Below are 12667 nucleotides of genomic sequence, written 5' to 3'. Positions count from 1 at the left end.
ACTGAGACAGTAAGAGGCTGTCCCAGCATGAGCCTGACAGAGACCTGGGTCTCGAGGTGCAACAGATTCTGGGATAAAACACACAATGGCAGGTAAAGAATATGTGGGCACCGTGTCCTGTGATTTTCGTTGCCTTTTAGAGCAGGGGTATTCAGTGCTACACTTGGTAACCACCACCATATTTCTGCCACAGGAACTGCCCTCTTGATTCCACCTCGACTATCACAACTACCTGCTGTGATTACCCACATGGTTCTTACACAGCAGACTTTGTGAAGGCCATGAAAGCTTTTGGGACAGGGACATCCAAGCACTTTGGCAGGGTAAAATGGCATCAGAATTAGAAGTAACTCTAGGAAACTGGAGCAGTTGTCTCAGATTTTCAGAAGGAAATTGAATGAAGAGAAAGAAAGTGCTTTTGGGAAGATTAGATGAGATGGCTTATGGCTCTTGAATTAAGAAGAAAAGGAAGTGGAGGTTGTAACCCATCACAATTTAACATTGAAAATAATAAAAAGGTTATTTTGATATTCCAAGGGAATTTTTTTGTTTTGTATTTGTGTTTGTGTTTGGATGTTATGCAGGCCTAGAATGTTTCTGTAGCAGGAAATAACTCACTGGATTGGATTGGTAATTAAGTGAATAAGAAAAACAGCATCTTTACTTTGGACAATATATCTTGAACAAAATAAAATTATTAAAATATCTACCATAAATTATAAATACCTTAAATATATTATATGCCTTACTTGAAAATTATCATATTCCTTGGGATTTTAAACTCATATCACACTTACTGGATGTTTTATTTTGCAGGGATTTTTTTAGGATTCTTACAACTTGCTGTAATTTTCAGTCTAAACTAATCATTTCAGAAGACTTGTGCTCTGCCTGAAGTCATCTTTAGATAGATTATTCTGGTCCTACATATTCTCCAGGGAATTACAGTGCAGCTTTATTAAGGATCAAATACATTACTTTATTAGGACACATGTAGAACACCAATGAAAAACTAAACTTTTACTGTTCTTGTTTTGTGATTATCTGCTATGTGTGGGGGGCAGGGATGACTTTGCATTGATGCACTATTTTTACAGTTGTCTGTCATGTGATCAGTACTAGTGCAAAGGTCCTGAAAAAAAGTTGATCCATAATGGCCATAAAGAAAAACCTCTCAGAGAAAAGTTTACAATAGATGTAGTTAATAGGCTCAAATAGAGCTTCTGACCCACATGGCAGGGATTGGCAGGGGATCTCTGGAACACAAATGCTGTGTGCCAGCACAAATGGCCATAAACATTTCAGACACAGTTTGTCATTAAAGGCAGATTCACCAGTTCATCTGTGAGCTCCCCATCACGCCCCAGGCAAGGAGGAACTCACCTGGCCCCTGAGCTTTGCTGCACAGCTCTCATGATAGTGCTATTACACCCCTCCAGCCCCACCATGACAGCACAGGACTGCTGGGAGGAGAACAGCCCAGCACACAGCAAGGTTTTGGAATCAGAACCCAAAGAGGTAAAGTCCAAGCTTAGCTACTGTGTGAGTGAAAGAGCAGTGTGGGGTCATGGGATGGCTCTGGTCCCAGAGCCTACAAAGTTCCCTGCTCCAGGAATACATGGCAGGCTGGAAGGACTTGTCACTGAGCTGAGGAGACTGATCTGTGCCACCTGGCATGGCAGTGACCGATGAAGTGCTCATTGCACATTTAGCTGATTAGACTATTATTAAAATAGGGTAATTCTGCATAAATACAAATATATCCCATCTTTCAGTAAGAGGTGTTATCCTATTATTCTTGAAAATTAAAGCAATTTTTGAGAATCCTGTTTTTTCTATGTAAATAATGAACATGGTAATTACCAACAGAAAATGTGGTATCAAAATACTGCAAACTCTTTCTGCATTTGAGAATGTCTCATATAATTTAATGTTCTGATGTATTTGTTTTTGAAGAAAGGAGGTAAACACTTTTTATATAATTGCAACACTCAGAGAAACAAAAGGTTAGTTGTGCAAATCTAAACAAGTCTATCTCCACAGTGTAGCTTCCCCCTGTTTCTCTTACAAATGCAGTCAACAGAGAAACGAGACAAATAATCAAGTGTCTGCTAATTTTATTTCATGCTGCTGTTCTCATTTCTTCTCCTTCCATGCCACTCTCCAACTCCTTTTGCCTTTTCCTTCTCCTTCCATTGCCATCAGAGCCTGTCCACCCCACTCACCTGTTCTGTAACTGAAGCTGTTCAGCTGCTTTGGCATGTGATGGAAAGGGCATCCTGAATGTCACCTCCTCGTCCAGAACCTACTGCTCATGTATCTTTCTCTGACATTTGCTGTCAAGATGGAAGGAATTTGAGTAACCATGGAAATCTCATGCACAGTCAAAAGCTGCTCATCATTAAATCTAAAAGTGCTGTGAGTTAACTGTCACTAATCTCTAGCTAGTTTTGCCCTCCCTCTTCACTTTTCTTTGGAAGACTGTTACTTTTCTTCAGAGGCAGATACTTGAGTGTCATCAGAGCAAAATAAACACATTCTTAAGTTTAATATATATTGTTAAAACTTCAGAATGCACATCTGTTTTCCCTGCTGTGAGATCAAATAATAACTATATCAAGCATTGCAGAAATTACTCTCCAAAGGAAGGAACAGGATCAGAAGATCACAAGGCCGCCTCAGTCCATCCATAGCTACCCTGAGACACAGGAGGTTCTGAACAGCTGCAGGCACAAAGGTCACTCGTGTTCTGTCTCTGCAATGGCCAAATCAGTAACTAGCTCAACCAGGTTAGTCAGTCTTTTATTTGTTAGGCTTAACACTGGCTTTTCCCTAGACATAATCCCCAACTTTTTTCCTGTCCATCCTTTTTAGCACTGCTCATCTGGACTCATAGCTCAAGTCTCTGAAGGACACATCTTACCTAGATAAACCACCATGACCCAGTTTAAATACATTATGCCAGGAACAGAGAAAGTACTCATCGTATTTCATTGAATTCAACACAATATCTACCTTTCAATAGAATAAAAAGAACTTTTTATGTGAAAATCATCCTTACCATCTCCAGGATCCAGTGCCCAGGCACATCTTAGCTAAAGTGTCAGAATGAGAAGCTTTGCACCAGAGAATTAGTGTTCTGGCATTTCTCCTTGTCTCATGCCAGCATTCCTGAGAGGTCTTGTTCTACCCAGGGATCTTCAGTATGAGGCTACACATTCCTTATCGGTCCACAAAGATCCCTCTTGGCATGTGTTATAAATATTAACAGCATAACTGAGAATAGCATTTGCAAGCTGCAAATCCCTCTGGGAATTGTCTTCAAAATTACTGTAAAACTAACATTAATCAGTAAAAAATGCTGAACATCATTCTTTAAAAATGAACAAGAAACTTGGTGCTTATCTTTGCCTTTTGTGAGCAATTCAGCATATGAGACAACTCCTTCTGGTGCATGTTGATAATTTCATTCCTAGTTAAAACCTTCTCTTATTCCTGCACTCTCATTCAGAAGATAATCTATTCTGGTAACCCTGTCCATTTTCCAAATATGTGATAATAACCTATTTTGGCAACAATAAGAAATGTAAATGTAACACTTGGATTAGTTTTGTTTTCTTGGTTCAGTCTACTAAAAGTGATCTATTGCTATAACCAGAAGGGAGAGAATTAATTAAAAGGAGCATGTCCAGGGAAGGGAACGGAGCTGGGGAAGGGGCTGGAGCAGCAGGAGCAGCTGAGGGAGCTGGGGGGGGCTCAACCTGGAGAAAAGGAGGCTCAGGGGGGACTTTCTGGCTCTGCAACTCCCTGACAGGAGGGGAGAGTGGGGCGGTGGGGGGTGGGTCGGGCTCTGATCCCAGGGAACAAGGGACAGGGTGAGAGGAAACAGCCTCAAGCTGTGCCAGGGGAGGTTCAGGTTGGACATTAGGAGGAATTTCTTCACAGAAAGGGTGGTCAAGCATTGGGAAGAGATCTGGACATGGGGGCTTTCAGCAGACTGCTCAGAATAGCAGGGGGTAGACACACAGCCAGGTCTCAAAAGCATCAGCTAGAAGGTTGTCCAACAGACCAGAAGGGTTTGCAGAGCTTGCTAAACTGAGACAACTAAAACTTCCACAGCTGAAACCAATACCAGAGAAAAGAACCTCATCCAGAAGGACACAAAGGTCAAGGAGAATTTTATATTGTATGCTTTTTTACTCGATTTTTTTTTTTGTAGTGGCAGACATAAGCCTTTCATCTGTATCTGTTGGCCTAACTGGGTTCTTCTTCCAGATCCCCAGGTCTTTTCTGCTCTGTGGTTGGCAGAGGTTCTGTCAGAGGTGATCTGAAACATCAGAAAAATTGAAAAGTTACTGTTTAATTGTTGTTTTAGTACAAGGGGTAAGATAGAAAACCAGTGGCATAAATTTATGTTACCATGTCTACAGAAGAATTACAGTTAACCTGTGAAAAGAAGCAACATACAAACATGAAAAGCATCAGTAAAGATCATTTGTTGCAATATTTTGGTGATAAATCTCCACTGTTGTTTTCAATTATGCCTTTGAATTTTTAGGATTTTTAGCTTTTTGTAGATTTTAATGTAGCTGTATAGTCTATCACAATTTTGAATTGTATTAACACTCACCAAACCCTATTCCCAATTTTATATGGAATTTTCTAAATTCTTTAGGCTTGTTTAGGCTCCTCTCAAGGTAGAACTGTAGTAAACACCTTCTGTTTAAGAACATTCGCACCCCAGGCCTGAAGAACAAGATACCATCATAGTCAAAGCAACCTTCAAGCCCGGAACCTTGGAGAAGCTCCAAAGACATGCTGTGAAGAGGAAGACGAGGAAGAAAGGGGTCTTAGGACCTTTGACTCAATTTCCAGAGAGGCATGCCCAGGTGGGTAGTTCTCAGGTCGGACCATAAATCATGGAACCCCTGGACATGGGCATGCACACCTTGTTTGTACTCCTGTGGCCAGAAAGCCTTCATTAAAGACCTGCTCTATTATCTTATCTCTACTAAATTAGCCTGGTGAGGTTTTTTGGCTCCCTATTTTTAGGCAACACAATAAGTCTGTATTAGAACATGTATATATTTCAAGCAGACTTAGCAAAGGAATTTAACAGTATTAGACACAGAACTTACACTCACTGTGCATTTCTGCTATGGAAACCAGGCTGTTCCCTGCAGTGAGCACTTCTGAATAAAATGAGCACAAGATATGGGTGTCCAGTGGTGTCACGGGCAGTCCAGACACAGCTCCTTCTCCAATATGACTCTCCAGAGGAGTGGGAAGGGAATGAACTGTGAGCTGCCAATCAATGGTGCCCTGTGTTATTTGGAAGTCAGGGCTTATCAGGCGTTGCTTCTCTCAGAGCTGCCATTTAGGTCCACCATGAGAAGATGAAGGGATGCAGGATTTCTGTCATGTGTCAGCAGAAACCAGGCCTAAATCAAACTGAGGTTACTCCTTGGGAGCAGAGAGCTAGGAAGGCAAAAGACCTTTTTTCCTTTCATATGCTCTGCCTCAGCTTTTTCATTCCTTCCTCTCACTGGATCTGACACCTTCCTACCCAGCCAGGCAGGTTCGTTGTCCCTAGGGACAGCTGTCACCTGCAAGGAACACATTCAGGAGAGGTCTCCTTTTGATACAGATGTCCCAACATCACGCCTGAATCCAGCTTGGAGCCCTAGAGCTGCACCTGAGTGACTCAGTGAAGGAGGCACTTGCACCTTCAGCAGGCTTTTCTGGAAGTTGTGTTACTCTGTTGGTCATATGAGATGTTTCTGAATGACTTGTGCTTGATGTTTTCAATCCCACAAAGTGGACAACAGCCTTTCACACACGTGATCTGAACAGGATTCTGTTCGTATACATGTAGGACAATGAGTGTCTTTATATTCAGGTCGAAAATCACTTTTGGTTGTATTTGCTTTGGAGAAAGCCCTTGGGCCTCAGCTTCTCGGTGAGGGAGTCACAAAGAAACATTCAAATATGAAAATTATGCAGAAAGCCAGTGCAAAATGACATTACAGGAAAGACAGACAGAGTTTTAGCAAGGTGTAGTGGGTTGACCCTGGCCAGATACCAGGTACTCACTAAAGCCGCTCTCTCACTCTCCCACTGCAACTGGACAGAGAAGAGAAAAAAAACCCAGCTAAGGATTCACGAGTTGAGATAACAGCAAGGAGAGGTGACTTGCTGATTACCTTCATGGGCAAAACAGACTCAAAGTGGGAGTAGTACTTAAATTTATTACTAACAGGATAAGATCCAAAGAGTGAGAAATAAAATAGTCTTAAAAACACCTTCCCCCCACCCCTCCTTCCTTCCATGTTCTCCCTCCTCTTCAATCTCCCCCCTGAATCTCTTTCTACCTGCATCTTTCCCATGCCATGCCATTCTGAAGCAGTAAAATATTTCAAGGCCTAGATCAGAGGGCATGTTCATCATATAAGTATAATCAGTGTTATGTTGGAAACTACTGATGCTTATTGACTTGAATGAATTATCCCCGAAGTTACAGTCAGTATGAAAGAAATGCCAATGCCAGCAGTGCAGGGCGACAGGGAATGGGGGTTACAGTCAGTTGTTGTTTCTGCCGCTGCTCAGGGAGAGGAGTTGGAATCCTTCCCCTGCTCCCGTGGGGTCCCTCCCATGAGAGACAGTCCTTGATGGACCTCTCCAGGGTGAGTCCGTCCTTCAGGCAGCAGCTCTTCCCAAACTGCTGTCCCGTGGGTCACTCCTCCATGGGGTCAGTCCTTCATGGATGAGCATGTGTCTCCCACAGGGGCCACGAGTCCTACCTGGGAAAAACCTGCTCCAGCCTGGGCTTCCCTCTCCATGGGCTGCAGGTCCCCGCCAGGACCCTGGTCCATCCTGGGCCTTCCATGGGGTCACAGCCACCTTCCTGCATCCACCTGCTCCAGTGTGGGAGCCTCCATGGGCTGCAGGGTACTCTGCACCCCGATGCTCCCCCAGGGGCTGCAGGGGGACAGCTGCCCCACCCTGCTCTGCCCCACGGGCCACAGGGGCCACAGCTCCAGCCCCTGGAGCACCTCCTGCTGCTCCCTCTGCACTGTCCTTGGTGTCTGCAGTGCTGTTCTCATGTTCTCACTCCGCTCTTCCCTGGCTGGAATTCTTTCTGCACAACAGCCTTCTGTTCCTAAATATGCTATCCCAGAGGTGTTACTATTACTCCTGGTTGGCTCAGCCTTGGCCAGCGGCAGGAAGTCCATCCTGGAGCCAGTTGGCATTGGCTCCACGGGACAGGGGAAGCTTCTAGCAGCTTCTAACAGAAGCCACCCCTGTAGCCCCCCCACCACCAAAACCCAGCCACAGAAACCCACTACACAAGGATTTCTCATTGTCCTGAACTGTTTTTTTTACTTGGTTGCAATGAGGTGCGGTGCCAGGACAAGTCTCACCAGGTGGGACTGCACAGCCTGCACTACACTCCTATATCACTAACACAGAACACACTGCTCTCTGAAGTGTGGGACTGCAGCAGTCTTGCAAATCTGCATGAAAGGGGACAGGATTTCATCACAATTCTAAACTTTCATCTCCAAAGTATGCAGCTCCCATTGGGTCTTTTGCTCTTTGAGTCTGAAAAAGAAATGTTAAAGAGAAAAGTGTTAGTCAGCAATTAAAGAACTTTCCATTTTAAAATGAATGACTTTATCTTCTAGATTCCTATAAGAGTGACAGCTGAGATTAGTTCAAGCCCTTTCCATTCCAGCAAATCTTTTGCTGCATCAACTTCTCGTATACAATGCACCCACATTACCGCATCTTCTTTCTCCCCTGCCTGTCCTTACTCATTTGTTTTTCTTCTCTTTACATCCCCTATCCCTAACCCTTCTCAGTTTCCCCACTGAGTGTGTTTCTCATCCTTCTTTCCCTCACCCACCATGACATGTCCTTGGAGGGACATGAGTCCTTTCCCTGCCCAGGCACAGGTGGGACAGACACACACACACTGCTTCTCTGCTCTCCCACCTGCACCTGGGCTTAGCCTTTGAAGGCTTGTGGTCTGTCAGAGGAGCAGCACATCTATGCAGATCCTGCATATTCCTGGTGCCTTCCATGGCCCTGAGTGCCTCTCAGTTCCTGGTCAGGCCATCACGGACCCCAATCAGCTGAGGAGGAGCTGAAGTGGCCCCAGGCACAGGAGACACTGCAATCTGTGTAGGCACCTGAGCCTGCTCTCCAGAACATTGACCCACAGCAGGAGGTTTCCTGCTGGAGCAGAACTGAGCAGCTCTGAGCTCTCTCCAGCCTCCCAGGGCTCACTAGCAGGGGTTGTTTACTTTATCCTATGAGCTTCACGCTGTTAGGGAAATAAAGAAGTCACTTGGAGTCATGCTTTTAATCTTCATCTAGTGGTAGTAATAATTTACTTATTTGCACCCAATTTCACTCTGCAATGCATCTTGTTATCCCCCTGCATCTCTTTCTACCTGCATCTTTCCCGTGCCATGCTATTCTGAAGCAGTAAAATCTTTCAAGGCCTAGATCAGAGGACATGTTCATCATATAATCAGTGTTATGTTGGAAACTACTGATGCTTATTGACTTGAATGAATTATCCCCAAAGATAAAGTCAGTATGAAAGAAGTGCCATAACAGCCAATCTTCAGGAAAAGTTACAGAATTCAAAACTCAGGAGTCAAAATTTCTCAATACAAGGCAGGATATGAAGGTTCCCTTATGAATCTATAAACTAGGAGTTCTTCATCTACTGCCCACTGAGTGAAAGCCCCAGTGGGTCCACAAATATCCCCAAGACATGTCTGAAATTATTAGGACTGTACTGGGAAACTAGTGAAAAATGGAAACTAATGAGACTTGCAAAGGTAGTTGATGAGCATATAAAAATTATAAACTGAACAGAATTTCACTGTTGCACCATAATGAAAGAGGAAATAGGACCTCTCATTTTATTTTCTACCATAGTGGAATTTGCTGGCTACCAGAAGGCAACCTGTTTATAGTAAGACAAGATGCAAAGGCCGTCTTAGCTAAATGTAAGAAGTCAGCAGTGTTCCTCTTCAATCCTCTTTTTTCAAGTTGTAAAACAGAATGGATGAGTGCTATATGAAGATCTGGTCACTCTTTTCCTGGGTTTATTTTTGGCAGTAGGTTCTGACACCTCAACAAGGACCATGGGGCTTCTTCCACTAGTGATCCCATTGAAACTCATGGATAAAAGTAATGAAAAAGGTATCACACTTCCAGGATGTGAAATTTCTTCCATACTGGAATGTTATAAACTAAAGTCTCCAGTTCACAATGCAAATCTAAAACCCAATGTGAGATTTTGCCTGGCCATAGGCTGGAATCTGTGTCTATGTCTGTACATATTTTCACTTAGAGTGTGACATGTTGCTAAGTATTCTCTCTCTCTCTCTGCCTTCTAACACAGTGTCTGATGGAGGAGAAGTTATATCTTAAGGGCTGGCAGAGAGTGAGGCAGCTGCCTGATGTCTTTCTCAAGATGCTCTATTTTTAGCATGCTTGAGTCTCTTCTTCATGGGAAATGTCAGCACTGCAACAACTTGCCACGCCAGTTTCCTCTGTCATCTGGTTGGCAGAGCTAAGCCTTGACTCTTCCTCTTCATCACCACCAACCCTAATGATCACCACCCTATGTGAGTCAAGGGGAGGTCATCATTGATGACCAGGAGGAGCTGGTGGCTACAGATACAAGTGCTATAAGGACGTTATTTTAAATGGGATTGTTAAGGTTTTTAGGCAATGCTTTTACTTCATACCTTTGACAACATTGTGTCATGACTACCTGGGTTTCACTGCTGATGAGAGAACAGCCATCTACAAGCTGACAGGGGCTGTCATGCACTACAGGAACCTGAAGTTCAAGCAGAAACAATGGCAGCACCAGGCAGAGGTGCATGGCACAGAAAATCCTTAGCAACCAACCTTTTAATGAAGAAATCAGTTTTCTGAAATACTTTTTTTTTTCCAGACAGGACAAAAGCTATTGCTTAATCATGTGAAAACTAAATAATGTTTCTTTTAGTGTACATGAATCTGTGAACCTGATTCTCTGCTCCCTGGCATCTCTTACTAAATGGTGCTCCGTCAGTTTGTTTTTTGATGGGATATTTTCATACATTTTACCATTTGGCATGCAGAGAGTTTTGACAAGTTTTAAGAAGACAAAATGTCCCTAGTTTCATACATAGGGTCTAGACCTTGCTTTGTCATGTATATCCTTCTCCTAATGACAGTGCAGACCATGGCCTATTGAAATATAAGAGCTTTCTTAGACTGTGACTAAGAAGTCTGGTTGTAATCTTAATGACTTTTTAAAGTGAAAGTTATTAAAATCATCATCATGGCCGGGCTTCGCGAACAAAGAAGGGAAGGGCTCTACCCACGTTTCTTGCAAGCACGTTGGTGGCTAAAAAGGCCAATACGAGAAAGGCAAGTCCGGTTGCAAAAGGCACAGCAGAAAGACTCCTTGGATGGTATATTCTGCAAGGCTCGATTCTTTCTGCGTTGTCTTTTCTCCTCAAGGGTGATCCCGCAGCTTTCTCAAAAGCATCAGCAGCGTTATAAATGGTTTGTCTCCAGGCCTCCCGATTGGAGGCCAGAGTAGACCAGTTATGATGATCAATATGCCCGAGGCTGAGATGTTGTTTCAGGGAGTCCTTGTATCTTTTCTTTGGGGCTCCTCTCTTGCGGCAGCCGGTGGCAAGTTCACCATAAAGCAGGATCTTGGGGAGGCGGTGGTTGGTCCTTCATCCTTGAGACGTGCCCTGCCCAACACAGCTGTGTTCTCAGTAGCATGGCCTCAATACTTGTGATTGCTATTAAAATAACTCATTTATAAATGTATTAAAATATTCAAGGAAGATTTTCTTACTGATAACTGCATTCAGAAAAATACCAATATTGGCTTTCATAGCTTTCCTGTATTCAGCGTTGATTGTGACACTAGATCAAAAGATTTGCAATCAAGAATTTTGAACATTAAGGGCATTTCTGACACATAACACACAAAGATCAAGTTCCAGTCCATGTCCAAAGATCAATTTTTAATTTGTCTCTCTTGTCTTTCAGTTGCTGACAAGGTTGATGGGTCTGTACTCAGCAGAGCTGCTCTGATCCTATGTTATACTCAAGTCAAAGCTGGGAATAAATTTGTAACCAAAGGTCAAACTATGGAGGAAGTAAAATACAGGAATACATAGTAAAATACTAGGAATACATTTCTCTTCAGAAATCTAAAATTTGTTAATATTTCTCTGTGCAGTAACTTTGGGCATTTTCTTTTTGCTTCATGTGCACCTTTATCAAATGCTGCATTTGAGAAGATGTTCCTGTGGATGGTTGTTCGCATCAACCAACAGCTGGACACGAAGCAGCCCAGACAGTACTTCATTGTGTCCTGGACATTGCTGGCTTCGAGATCTTTGATGTAAGGAACAGGGTTTTCCCAACATCTTCATGGAAGGAACAATAGTTGTTAAGAAAATTCTAAGACTCCTTTCATAAAGAGTCAATTGTGCCTGACTAATCTAGTGGCCTTCTACAATGGAGTGACTGCTTTAATGGACAAGGGAGAGCAACTGAGGTCATCAGCCTGGACTTCTATGAGGCCTCTGATATGGTCCCTCACAACATCCTTGCCAGTAAATTGGAGAGCTGAGGTACCGATGGATGGACTGTTAGATGGATAAGGAATTGGCTGTGTAGCTGCATCCAAGAAGTTATAGTCCAAGACTCAATGTCCAAGTGGAAATTAGTAGTGTCCCTCAGGGGTTCATACTGGAATCAATACTATTTGGTATCTTCATGAATGACATATTGAACTCTATTTAGCAAGGGAAGAGAATGGAGTTGAAATCACTTGAGAAGAGCCAGGGGCTGCTGAGACTTTAGCAAGAAACAGGGAAACACCAGCGTATTGTCTTAAAGGAATTAGGGCAAACTCCTCTAACAGGGGATGTGGCCTAGCTGAAGCACCTCTCTACCAGTGCCATAGTGTGGGAAACAAACAGAAGGAGCTGGTTGCCACTGCCCAGGTGGGCACTATGGCCTGATTGCTACCACAGAAACTTGTTGGGATGGATTGTGTGATTGGAATGCTGTGACTGACAGCTATAAACTGCTCAGAAAGGACAGTCAAGGAAGAAGAGGTGAGAGATTGCCCTGATAAGATGCATCCCCCTGTCCTGAGAGAACTGGCAGATGAAGTGGCTAAGCCATTATCCCTCACACTTGAGAAGTCATGGCTGTCCGATGAAGTTCCCATTGATTGAAAAAGGGGAAACAAAACCCCCACTTTTAAAAAGGGACATAAGGAAGACCAGGAAATTACAGGCCAGTCAGTCTCACCTCTGTGCATGGCAAGATCATGGAACAGATCCTCCTGGAAAATATGCTATGGTACATTGTCTGGATGATCACACTCAAAGAGTTGCGGCTTGAATTTCATGTGGAGACCAGTGAAAAGTGGTGTCCCCCAGGGCTTTGTTTTGAGACCAGCATTATTTAACATATTTGTCAGGGACATAGACAGTGGGATTGAGTGCACCATCAGCAAGTCTGCTGGTGACACCAAGCCATATGTTGAGGTCAACATATTGGAGAGAAAATAGATTCTGTTTAAATATAAGAGTGCCATTTGTTAAGACAAGGCCAG

At 43.4% G+C, this 12667-nt stretch overlaps 1 long non-coding RNA gene across 1 annotated transcript in view; it reads right to left on the bottom strand.

Moving 5' to 3' along the window:
* LOC113971471 overlaps positions 1 to 3180 on the bottom strand; it is a 51394-nt gene extending 48214 nt beyond the window's left edge. Inside the window, exons 1-2 of the long non-coding RNA XR_003535562.1 lie at positions 3062 to 3180; positions 2226 to 2336 (exon numbers count right to left, since the gene is read on the bottom strand). This is a non-coding gene — a long non-coding RNA (uncharacterized LOC113971471). The remainder of the gene's footprint in view (positions 1 to 2225; positions 2337 to 3061) is intronic.
* Between the last annotated feature and the right edge of the window lie 9487 nt (positions 3181 to 12667).

The sequence above is a fragment of the Neopelma chrysocephalum genome, unplaced genomic scaffold (assembly GCF_003984885.1).
Source record: "Neopelma chrysocephalum unplaced genomic scaffold, ASM398488v2 Primary Assembly neopelma1_84, whole genome shotgun sequence".
NCBI lineage: Eukaryota > Metazoa > Chordata > Aves > Passeriformes > Pipridae > Neopelma > Neopelma chrysocephalum.
Note: the sequence above shows the minus strand (reverse complement) of the source record. Positions and strands in the feature narration are given on the sequence as shown.